The 12,500-nt window shown below is 35.8% G+C and overlaps 1 protein-coding gene across 6 annotated transcripts in view; it reads left to right on the top strand.

Moving 5' to 3' along the window:
• Positions 1–12,500, top strand: part of LOC144965492 (uncharacterized) — a 52,703-nt gene that overhangs the window by 5,061 nt on the left and 35,142 nt on the right. The window contains exons 1-2 of one of the 6 annotated variants that reach the window (XM_078900885.1): positions 206–298; positions 1,048–1,598. The exons of 1 other annotated variant lie outside the window; for it this stretch is intronic. The gene's annotated coding sequence lies outside the window, so the exon portion shown is untranslated. Of the gene's footprint in view, positions 1–191; positions 299–1,026; positions 1,621–4,103; positions 4,362–12,500 lie in introns of those variants that run through there. 4 more of the 6 variants (XM_078900889.1, XM_078900887.1, XM_078900888.1 and 1 more) reach the window with 4 other exon arrangements.

The raw sequence follows: 12,500 nt of genomic DNA, 5'->3' as shown, positions 1-12,500 counted from the left end.
ATTGTTCTCACTAAAACTAACTGTATGATTAGTGCAAGTATTTGAAAAAAAGAATTGGCCATGAATGATCAGCCTGTGTAACGGTAAAAAAAGGCGCCGGTCATATACTTCAAGTTGGCAGTGATAAGTGTGGCATTGTTATGCTTGAATAACTGCCAGATTTAAATTCGATCAGGTGATTAATTTCGTCTGTTGGCCATTAATCAGTTTTGTTTGAATGCGAACCGTTCTTGGTTTAAGGCTGTAGTTTGTTTATCGACCATCTTAAACTTGTATTATTCGGAGTGAAAGAGATGTGGTAACTTGATGTGATGCTAAACTGTGTTATTTTTGTAGTCTATGTGAAAGAGATGTGGTAGCTTGATGTGATGCTAAACTGTGTTATTTTTGTAGTCTATGTGAAAGAGATGTGGTAGCTTGATGTGATGCTAAACTGTGTTATTTTTGTAGTCTATGTGAAAGAGATGTGGTAGCTTGATGTGATGCTAAACTGTGTTATTTTTGTAGTCTATGTGAAAGAGATGTGGTAGCTTGATGTGATGCTAAACTGTGTTATTTTTGTAGTCTATGTGAAAGAGATGTGGTAGCTTGATGTGATGCTAAACTGTGTTATTTTTGTAGTCTATGTGAAAGAGATGTGGTAGCTTGTGATTTTATGTTTAAATTGTGGTATTTTATGTATGCTTTTAATGGGAATCTCTTAAACGGTTCAAATACAAAAGTAAAAGAAAACAAAGAATCGTATCTCTGATCATTTTATTTTTAATTCAATTTTCAGCACATTCTTTACTTCGACGCAACACCGGATTGGGACGGGGAGTTTGGTGGTGGGGCTGGGGATTGAGGGGGGGGGGGGTTGTCACATTTTGAAATAGAAATCTCTCATAACTTCTGCCTTTCATGATCGACTATTTCCCTTACAATTATACAACATAATATGTATATTACACACACACACACACACACACACACACACACACATATATATATATATATATATATATATATATATATATATATATATATATTATGTTGTATACTCGCAAGAGAAATATTTATACAAGTCATTAGCAAGCATATCCAAACAAGGAACAATCTGCATATGAATCGCAACTCCTGGAACATAATTTGGAATGCATTTGTGACACTGGTATGATTTATTACCCTTTATATACTTTACACTGATCGTTATAGGCTTTGAAGAATTCATTATTTATTTTCAAACAAGGATTCGAGATTTTATTCACTCTCTTGTTAGCAGGGTGAAGAAGCGTGAAATATAATTGGTGTCGAGTGTGATTTTAACTAGGTAGAGTATTCTGTTTTACTAGCGTGTTGTGGAGATCAAAGAAAGGATATCTTCTTTTCAATAATTGTTGTGTATATTTCAGTCAACATTAATTTGTTGTTTCCTTGTGAATGTTTCTGGTCAGATCAGAGGATTGTCATTTACCTAAGCCATTTAGATATAACATTGATATTAACAAATGGCCAAGATGGATAATAGGTGATATTTCAGTGTTCAGCTATCAGTTTGACATTCAAGAAACTCCAACAAGATGTGAAAAACAGCTCGAATGGTTTTCATACCATTCGAGGTACAATATTTATATTCTGCTGGTATATAAATATTTTCAATAATTTATTATATTCGCCCCATCCGCTGCATTGGGCATGTACCACAGAGTTCCATTGGAGACACTCTCTGATATGTTTCAAGACCGTTATCATTTGCTATATATATATATATATATATATATATATATATATATATATATATATATATCACTTACATACACACATACGCACACACACACACACACACACACACACACTTTACCAAATTTATATTTTAAGTACTTGTTCCTCCCTCAGTAATTTCCGCACTCCGTCGAGCCACAGTAATTGCCGTTGAGATATTGACATGTTAAGGTCAATGTTCAACTCATGCCAGTCGATAACTGACATGAAGACGGGGTTATGTCATAAAAAAACATGTCACTAATGGGTCGATAAGTGAATTGTACAGTTAGAAACATTTTATTGTTTTGTGCTGACAGATATGACAACGACATCCTGCCATGCATTATGTGTCGGGAACGCTGGCAACAGCGCCAATGAGAATGGAACCCGATAATGGCAGTAATCCAGCCCCCAGATGTCCGACGGGAGACGATTACAAAATACTGGCTTAAATAGATTAAAAGAGAGGGAATGAGAATACCCCTCTCAAGCGTATAATGAACGGTGCCCCTGTTTCGAGCCTAAATAAGTCCTGGTAACCCTTGTACGTAGCTTCCCTGACTTCGGACAGAGCTGCACGGACGAATTCAATCTCTCGAGGACATCGACTCCTCGAAACTGGGGAAGAAGTTGCCAGGATTCTCCGCCAGCTAGAGGAGACATTGGGTGGCATCGAACCGACTTCGGTCGAGAACCTGCCTCATGCCCACGGCACGTTCACTACATCAGTGGGGACTTGCCACCTGTCTAACATATACGTATACCCGTTGTGGTCAAGAGCCCGAAATCTAGTTGAACGTTGCGTTGTGACGAAGCTCCCTGGCGGGTTTGCGACCCTATAGGATTGCACCATAGTAGTATGACAAGATTAGAAGCTGCGGTCATGTTGCGTTTTGATGATATTGCACGACACAAAATTATCAAAATGTGGCCAGTGACATGGCAAATGCTTGATATCAAGAAGGTGCCGAATTGGACACCTGCCTTAGTATGTGAGCAAGTCATCTCGCCCTAACTGACTTGACTTTGCGTCGCTGATTCGCTTATCTGCAGCTGGTACTTGGTTTATTCCAGCATTCCCTTGGATAAGGATATTCATCCATAGGGATGAATATAGATGAATAAAGGGATTCGATTATATTTATTACATTTGTATTACTTTAAGATAAAAAGGTTTATGAAGGTGGGTAGGGTGGTGTTTTTAACATTCATTTATTTCTTTGATTTAAGCAATAAGAGATGTAGTTTGAAAACAAATTATGGGAACAGGCTGGACAGAAAGAATGAACAATTAAGAAAAACCATAAATCTCAAAGAAATCTTGAACCCCGTCACGTATCTATGGTCCGAAACCGTTCTAAAAAGCATGGACGGACATGATACCTTTTTGCATGTAGTTTATCACGGCAGTGGATAGTTGACATTGCTTTACATACAAATATGTCACTAACCATCTGTTTGAATTGATCGTGAAAGAATGACATATGCATTAATAGGCATTAAAAAATTCACTATTGTTTTCTACCTAGATATACAATAATGGCGTTCAGCACAATCATTAATCAGTTACAGTGACAGCCGAAATGTAATATCTTTTGATCTTTCAAACAGTGGTGAATTGATAAAAACAACAAATTATAAAATTATGTAAGTTTAATAATATAAGTAATATTAATATATATTAAGTTATGTTATCTACATTCACTTTGTATTACACCAACAATCCCCCTCCCTTTTTTTTCCCCATTTTTTTTTGCCCAAAATAATCAACTAACAATGTAAAATCCCACCCCATAACCTTTATGCCTGCATATACATGAAAAAAAATCATTTATCTGGTTTAAAGCGGTGTTTGCTTTGAAAATTAAACAATTGAGAAACAAACAAACAAATAAAAAAAATTCACCCACACGCACACAACCCCCCAACCTCCAAAAAAGAAAAAACAAAAAACAAAAAACAAAACCAAAACAAAACAAAAACAACAAAACAAACAAACACATATATAATAAAACGACAAAACCGTTCTTGGTATCTTGGTCGATCTCCGAGTAACAAGTTAAGAATAGAACTCTATATTAGTATTAGGGTGGTCTTTTAGAGCTCATGAATGCAGTGTTTATCCCGGCATCTTTGTGAAAAATAGACGTATAGACGATTGTGTTGCCTTCATTTGTAAAAATTGAATTCCACTCTGCCGTCTTAAGGTTGGTTTCGGCAATCTTTCAAAAATAGGCAAACAAGAAATGGGGTGTGAATCGAACCCACCCGATTTGTGTGCCAGTCCGTTGTACAACTAACTTAGCATATCCCCTTCCCCCTCCCACCCCTTCCGCTTCCTCTTTCTTCTTCCAGTCTTGTGAGCCTTGTCATTTATCAGCTCGATAACACCACTACGCTGTGGGGGATTGAAAAGATCGAACATGTTAAATTAAATTACAAAATCAATAAATTGAATTGTGAGTGGGAAACAATAAGCTAATGGAAAAACAGTGTGACATTAATTCTATTCTATTCGTCAGAATGGATAACGCCTTAATCTAAGGTAACCCAGGGAAGCTATCACCAAAATCATTGATCTCTTTATTGTTCTGTGATCCAATAAAAAAACAAAACAAGTAAGTAAGCTAATAAGAAATGCTTAAAAACCTTTTCAGTTTTTTTACACCGTGAAGGGCGTGGATTAGAAACGACCATTGATCGTCATTGACTCTATTTTTATATAGGCATTGAACTGAAACCACAGAATGCTTGCATGACTTAGATTCATTTAAAAATAAAAACACACCGCTTTGAATCTTAAATATATTATTATCATCATTGTTAGAATTGTTACCAATTACATTTAATGTTTCTTTAACGGCCCGATTGGACTTGATAGAATTTTGACTTTAAAAAATACCTTTGTATTTATTCCTATTTTAAAATTTCAACATCCCGTTGTGTATTGTTATTCAGGCATTCTTTATTTTCTCAATATAGTGATATATATATATATATATATATATATATATATATATATATATATATATATATATATATAGAGAGAGAGAGAGAGAGAGAGAGTGAGAGAGAGAGAGAGGGAGAGAGTGAGAGAGAGAGAAAGAAAGGGGGCGAGAGAAAAAGAGAAATAGAAAGAGAGAGAGAGAGAGAGAGAGAGAGAGAGAGAGAGAGAGAGAGAGAGAGAGAGAGAGAGGGAGAGAGAGAGAAAGGGACGGGGGCGGCGGTTATATTATGTATGCGCAACTGTTCAAAAAGGCGTGCTAATAATAATAATAATAATAATAATAATAATAATAATAATAATAATAATAATAATAATAATATAATAATAATAATAATAATAATAATAATAATAATAATAATAATAATAATAATGATAATATAATAATAATAATAATAATAATAATAATAATAATAATAATAATAATAATAATAATAATAGTAATAATAATAATAATAATAATAATAATAATAATAAATAATGATGATATATATATACACACACACACACACACATATATATATATATATATATATCACTTACACACACACACACACACACACACACACACTTTACCAAATTTATATTTTAAGTACTTGTTCTTCCCTCAGTAATTTCCGCACTCCGTCGAGCCACAGTAATTGCCTTTGAGATATTGACATGTTAAGGTCAATGTTCAACTCATGCCAGTCGATAACTGACATGAAGACGGGGTTATGTCATTAAAAACATGTCACTAATGGGTCGATAAGTGAATTGTACAGTTGGAAACATTTTATTGTTTTGTGCTGACAGATATGACAACGACATCCTGCCATGCATTATGTGTCGGGAATATTATTATTATTATTATTATTATTATTATTATTATTATTATTATTATTATTATTATTATTATTATTATTATTATTATTATTATTATTATTAATAATAATAATAATAATAATAATAATAATAATAATAATAATAATAATAATAATAATAATAACAATAATAATAAACAATAATAATAATAATAATAATAATAATAATAATAATAATAATAATAATAATAATAATAATAATAATAATAATAATAATAATAATAATAATAATAATAATGATAATAATAATAATAATAATAATAATAATAATAATAATAATAATAATAATAATAATAATAATAATAATGATACAAAAAGTACTCCTTCAGTGGCATTAGGCCCGTAGAGCCGGAGTTTATCCCGGTTGGTTATTATAAAGTGAAACGGACAATAGCAATTGCTTGCTACACTTATAGTGCTTAGGCCAATTAGACCCCCCCCCCCCCCCTTTGGGAGTTTATGCCACTATGTTTTTCAAATAATAGAACTTATTGGCCATACAAATTCCACTGTTACCGTAAAAATAAGTGTCATTTAAGAGAGTTATGGCTCTTTGAAAAAAGTGAGTTGTGTCCCCTTGCAAAAAAGAGACAACATTTCTTTCAAAGGCTCTGGAGACTACAATATTACTTCAAATATATGCAAATTGGGTATCAAACTGAAGGAAATTGAATATACTATCAAACTATGTGCACAAGCTTTCAATTTGTAAATATTATATAGATTCACAGAAAGTTGAAACAATTTGTCAGTAATCTCATGAAGTGTCATATCTAAACTTATGGGCTATTTCAGTGTTTTACACAACAATTATTTTAAATATGGCCAAAAACAGCATGTTCATTAAAAATGTAGCACTGAAGAAAGCTATGGCCCAAGCCTCAACAACAACCTTCATATTTCTACGTCACAAGAAAAACTAAAAGTGTACGCAACCCTTAAATTTTTCTCCACTTTGTGGGATGCCAAATTCATCATAATTTTCATTCTTTTTAAACATGGTATTGCTGTCCAGTTGTCACATTTAAAAGTAAGTTGAAGGTGTGGTAAAAAACAATAGATATATCATGAAAAAAGACTAATTTGTTCACAACCCAAGTGAAGCATCATTACCGAAGACTTTTGAACGAAATCGCATTGTTATATTATGAAGAATAATTGATACTCAAAAGGGATTCTTGATTCAAGATGCAGTAAGTACATAAAAACAATATCCTTATGTGTTTTTCAAACATGCTTTACTCCTTAACAGTTTGCACTGCTCACCAATTTATTACATATCCTCATCATCAGTAGCAAAATCCTCTTCGTCCTCTGAAGTGTCGTCAAGGAAATCACTGTCAAAGCTATCACTACCATCCTCGGCATATGTATCTTCGTCAGTACTGGTGCAGCTTTCTTCATACACAATTTCCTGCAACTCATCTGGAATGAAAGCATCTTTGAACCACTGTACTTCCAATTCATTTGCAGAATTTCTCTGCCAACCGTTATCCTCTGGTTTTGGAATGCTAGGATTCTGGCCCACTGCATTCCTCCAAATGAGAGTTTGAAAGTTGGCTCTTGATATGTGCAGTGACAATACTTGACTACAAGGAGGCATCTGACACAGATCAATTCCACCACTGCATGAGATGGTACCTTTCTTTCCTTTGAAACGCTGGCGAACTATGTCATACCTCACTTTGTTGACACTTGTGCATGAGGTTTTGCCATACAGCTTGCACACAAATGACTCTAACATGAGACAGTCATTACTCGAAACAGCTGCTGATGTTCCAAATCTGGAGAACAGAATTCTAAGATCTTCCTCCTTTTGAAGAAATTTTAGAGCTTTCAGCTTTCCTTGCCCAGCAAAGCAACTTGTTGTGTCACAGCCTGTGAATGCATGGACACCAAGTAATGCATCACACATCTGTTTAGACAAAGTCTTTGCTATCTGAGAGACATTGATTTGTCGCCTGTTGTTGCCACAGCCAGTATCAAAAATCAGGGTCTTTCCAATTGTCTCTGAGAATGAAAGGAGAAGTAAGAAGACATCCGTGTCTGGTGATCTGGCAACAATTGTTTCACAGTTTGGTTGGCGGGAAGCATATTGACAGTGCATATAATTCGTGTGTCTGCCTCTTCCTGTGATGAGTAGAGATCTAGACAAGGTACAGCTGTGGTAAATTCATCCGTGTCACTGTAAAGTAAGGTGCATCTCTCTTCACAGACAAAGAAGATTTCCCTGTTTCTCAGTTTCTTTGCATATTCGTTACTTTCCCATTCCTTGAGGAGAAACCTGATAAGGGATATTTTGTTATCAACGCAGCTGAGAAATGATTTCCAACGTCTGGGCACTGTTGTTGCAGATCCTCTTAACAAGTATGCATTATCTTCAGAAGATCCTCTCCTCAATCTCTCACAACCTTTGATTGAATCTTCTATGTAAGTATCAGTCACAAAGTGTACACAAGTTGCTTGTGGGAAGGAGGAAAATGTAAGTTTGGCTACTTCACCAAATGTATTTGGGATTGCTGACAGAGTTTGTAACAGTGCATTGCCATCAACAATGTAAACGGTGTTTGTTTGTTTTTTTTTGCATAATCCTCGAACATTAATGAATTGTCAGGCGTGAGCTTGTGCAACAGAGTTGCTTTGTTGGTCTTCAGAGGTAAACCATCTGATGAAGCCAGCGACCATGGAGTAGGTGTTAGAGGATATTGAAGAACCTTTTGAAGATCAACACTCTGCTCTTGGGACAAAACAAGAAGCTGGCCAAATAAATTTCTTTGTGCCTTGATTTTGACCACGTTCATGTCTTTTTTCACTGTTACCACTTTCCTCAATGATGCAAATGTCTTGGTCTTGTTCCTTTCTAATGGCTTGTGAAATTCTACAGTCTTTTCCTTCAGTCTGTTTTCAACAAAATTTTCAAACAATCTTTTTCCTGTTTTTTCCACGGCTAGCAGGTCATCAGCAACATCCTCTTGCACTTTTATTCCTGAAGCTAGACTGACCAGACCATCTTCAACTTCAAAGGGATTGATAAATGCTGAAAATGCCTGGAGGATCTTTTGCACTCGCTTTTCACTTTGTCTTTTTTCTGCAAGGCTCAATTCTTTGTGGGTGTCTATATCTATACAGTTGTTGTTGCTGATCATTCTTTGGGTTGCTGATACATATTCTGCTCGATTGTGTCTTGTTACACTCCAACGGTAATAGCTTGGTAGACTCTTGCTGAACCCAACAATACCTCCTTTTGTCTTTGCATGTTTGTTTATTGTTTGTCCAATGGTCATATCAACTGCTATTCTTCCAGCAGGCGTCCTTGATCTGGAGACACTAAATCCATTATCTTGTAACATTTCTTCTGCCCCTCGGTGGGAATGAATCAGGTTGGCTAGTGACACAAAATATACACTGAGATACTTGGCATAATTGCGGTGATTCATGGTAAAAAGCAGTGGGCACAGTTCTTTTAAACAAGATATATGAAGAAGAAAGTTGTTTGTCTTTGTAGCTCGCAGAAACTGGAGGAGAAGCCAAACTCTGTCCATGTATTGGATCCAGTATTGTGCAGTTTTTCCGTACTTTCCTGAGCGGACACTCTCTTTGAAGGCTTCATACTGGGAAAATAACTCAGCATACACAGTTGACTGGAGAATTTTATTAGCTGTATGGCTTGAAATTCCTTCGGTGAATTCCTTTATGTAAGACATGAGGTCTTTACTGAGTTTTGAATCCGTGTCCTGCTCAAATTTTGCAAGCAGAAGGCTCTCTAGAGCCTCCAAAACAGACACATGCACTCGTATAGCCCTGTTGTAGTTCTTTCCACTCATAACCCTATCCATAGAACCATGTGCACATAGCCCTGCTTCAGCCACAATTTCTTCAAAACCAGATCCACTTTGGAGCTTTCCCAGGGCACCAAGATATGAAATTATGGCGTGAAAGACACCCAGGTGAATAATGACTGTTTTGTAAAGCTGTGGGTTTTGCCAGACAATATCGTAAGCTTTCTTTGCTACAGCAAGGTCAAATGTTACAAATGTATATGTGTTATATGCCCATTAATCATGCCTGAATTGTGCTAGTACAAAATTCCTCTTGTTTATGTATCACTGAAAGGAAGCAAATAAACTGTAATATATATTTTTTTCATATTATAGAGAAAATGGCTATCAAAGATTTAAAACGCTATATGGCTTTGTAAAATATTTTATGATATGAGGCAAAAAATGAGAAATGACAATAAAATTCCACTATTTATTGCATTTGAAGCAATTTTAGGGTGATAAACAATCATTTTATGCACAAAAATGAGTTCACGAAAAATTGCACCCGATGACCTTTCAAGGGCCATAACTCCTGTAAATGATACTTGAAAAAACTGTAACACCCGGATTAATTTGTGTTATATGTCCCTGAAGCATGCCTGAATTGTGCTAGTGCAAAATCCCTCTTGTTTATTCATCCTGAAGGGAAACAAGTACACTGTAATAGATTTTTTTTTCAAATTATAGAGAAAATAGCTATCAAAGATTTTAAAACGCTATATGGCTTTGTAAAATATTTTATGATATGAGGCAAAAAATGAGAAATTACAATAAAATTCCATTATGGATTGTATGTGAAACAATTTTAAGGTGATAAACAACCATTTTATGCACAAAAACGATTTCACAAAAAATTGCACCTAATGACCTTTCAAGGGCCGTAACTCTCGTAAATGACACTTGAAAAAAACGGTAACCCCGGATTAATACTCAAGATATATTGCTGTTTTAGAAAAACCATGTGGCGAAAACTCCCCCAGGGGGGGGGGGGGGGGGGGGGGGGGGTTTCGCCCACTGGCCCATGCACTATTAGGATAGAATGCTGACAGACCCAGCTACCAATCACTGCTGGATTGACAAGGGAGTCAGAAAAAAAAATCTCAATTGCACCAACTAAGCTACTCCCCCCCCCCCCCCCATGATAATGATTATAATTACAATAATATTATGGTTTGAAATCTGCTGATCATACAGTCCAGCACACCCTAAGTGAGAATCAGTTAATCCAAAATCACTAACAATGCCAGTTAACGCTCACAAATCCCAAACAAGGGCCTCATGAGGACTAGCCATTCAGAATAAATACATTTGTTTATCATTACTTAATTGTTATTGGGTTAGAAGATTACATTTTCAGGATCCTCTATGTTATTGTATTGTAATTATGGTGGTGGTGATGATGATGATGATGATGATGATGATGATGATGATGATGATGATGATGATGATGATTGCAATGTTTTCAGACGTATTTTTGGTCGACCACAAAAAATTAATGCGGGTCAAAACATTTGATTGGTTTCAAGTATACAATTTATTAGACTATCTACTGCTGTCGATATTTTTGTTCTCTTTTGTAGCTGTGATAAACTTGCAAAAAAGTTAAAAGCAGATAGTGTGCGTTTGGCTAAGAAACCCACAACATCGCCATCCGGAAATATAACGGACCAACACACAAAACAATGTGTAATCTTAGTCGTTTAAAGTCTGGTTAATACAGTTAAGTGAGAATTACTCATTGACGTGGATGGCACCAAAAAACAAAAAAACAAAAACAAAAAAAAAAAAACAAAAAAAAACAAAAAAAACCCAATAACAAGGACCTGAGTGACGTCATCTTTATTCTATCTATAGATCATCCCCATTTTCATGACGCCTTAATGAGCTTTTGGGGACTGATAAAAATATTCTCCAGACCAAACGTTCGGGGTAGCGATTATAGAGGCTACAAGTTCCATACTTACATCGTTTCGGCATTTTGAAAAACTGTTTGAACCGTATACTTTTGTATGTAGCACAATAAGAATTATGGAATGAGTGACTTTTTCATTGGCAAAAATAATAAGTGAGGTGGATGGAACGGGCGAAATGGCAACGTCTATTCTGATTGGTTAATACATAATATCGCTTGAGTCATCAATTACTCGTATATATATACGAGGGCTCTTTCAGAAATAACCGAAAAATGCCCATTGCCAGCAACCAGTGGAGATTTTTTAATTCTGTAAACGACATGATATTCCTTATTTCCTTACGGATATTCCCAGAAATTATGAAGTGCATCATTTTGCACAATGAATTTTTAGACGATTTTAAAGATGGCGGCCCACCTGGAAACTTGGTCAAAGGAGGAAATCAGAGCTGTCATACGTTTTTTGAACGCCAAAAGTCTGAATCTTACCGAAATTCATAAAGAACTTCAGAGTGTATATGGTGAGCATGTTATACGCCGTACACAAGTCTATCACTGGTGTAATTTGTTTGAAGCCGGCCATTCCGACTTGACAGACAGGGAAGGGAGAGGGCGTTCGATAACTGCGACGTCAGAAGACAATGTGAAGCGAGTTGATGAGCTTATTCGTCAAGACAGGAGGTTGAAACTTCATGAAATCGCAAGCAGTCTTGAAATTTTGGAAACTTCTGCCCATAGAATTGTATTTGATGAACTTGGCTACAGAAAAGTCAGCGCAAGATGGGTTCCTAAGCAATTGACAGACAATCATAAAGAACAAAGATTGGACATCTGCAGGGAACTTTTGAGAAGAAGCAAGAGCTCACGCAGGGTTCACGGGCATACTGCCAACGCCGGCGGAGACTTTCTAGGGTACGATGTGACTTTTCTTGACAGCATAGTCACCGGTGATGAGACTTGGTTGCACCATTGCACCCCAGAAACAAAGCAAGATTCGATGACATGGAAACATCCATCCTCACCTGTCGCGAAGAAATTCAAAGTCATGCGGTCAGCAAAGAAAATAATGGGAACTGTTTTCTGGGACAGTCGTGGTGTTATTCTGTTCTAAACCTTACAACCTGGAGAAACAATCAATGCTGCAAGGTACTGCCAAA

The sequence above is a fragment of the Berghia stephanieae genome, chromosome 2 (assembly GCF_034508935.2).
Source record: "Berghia stephanieae isolate SIO BIC M18660-M18661 chromosome 2, UCSD_Bste_1.3, whole genome shotgun sequence".
NCBI classification, from domain to species: domain Eukaryota; kingdom Metazoa; phylum Mollusca; class Gastropoda; order Nudibranchia; family Aeolidiidae; genus Berghia; species Berghia stephanieae.
The sequence above is the reverse complement of the archived record's forward strand: the minus strand, read 5'-3'. Positions and strand labels throughout refer to the sequence as shown.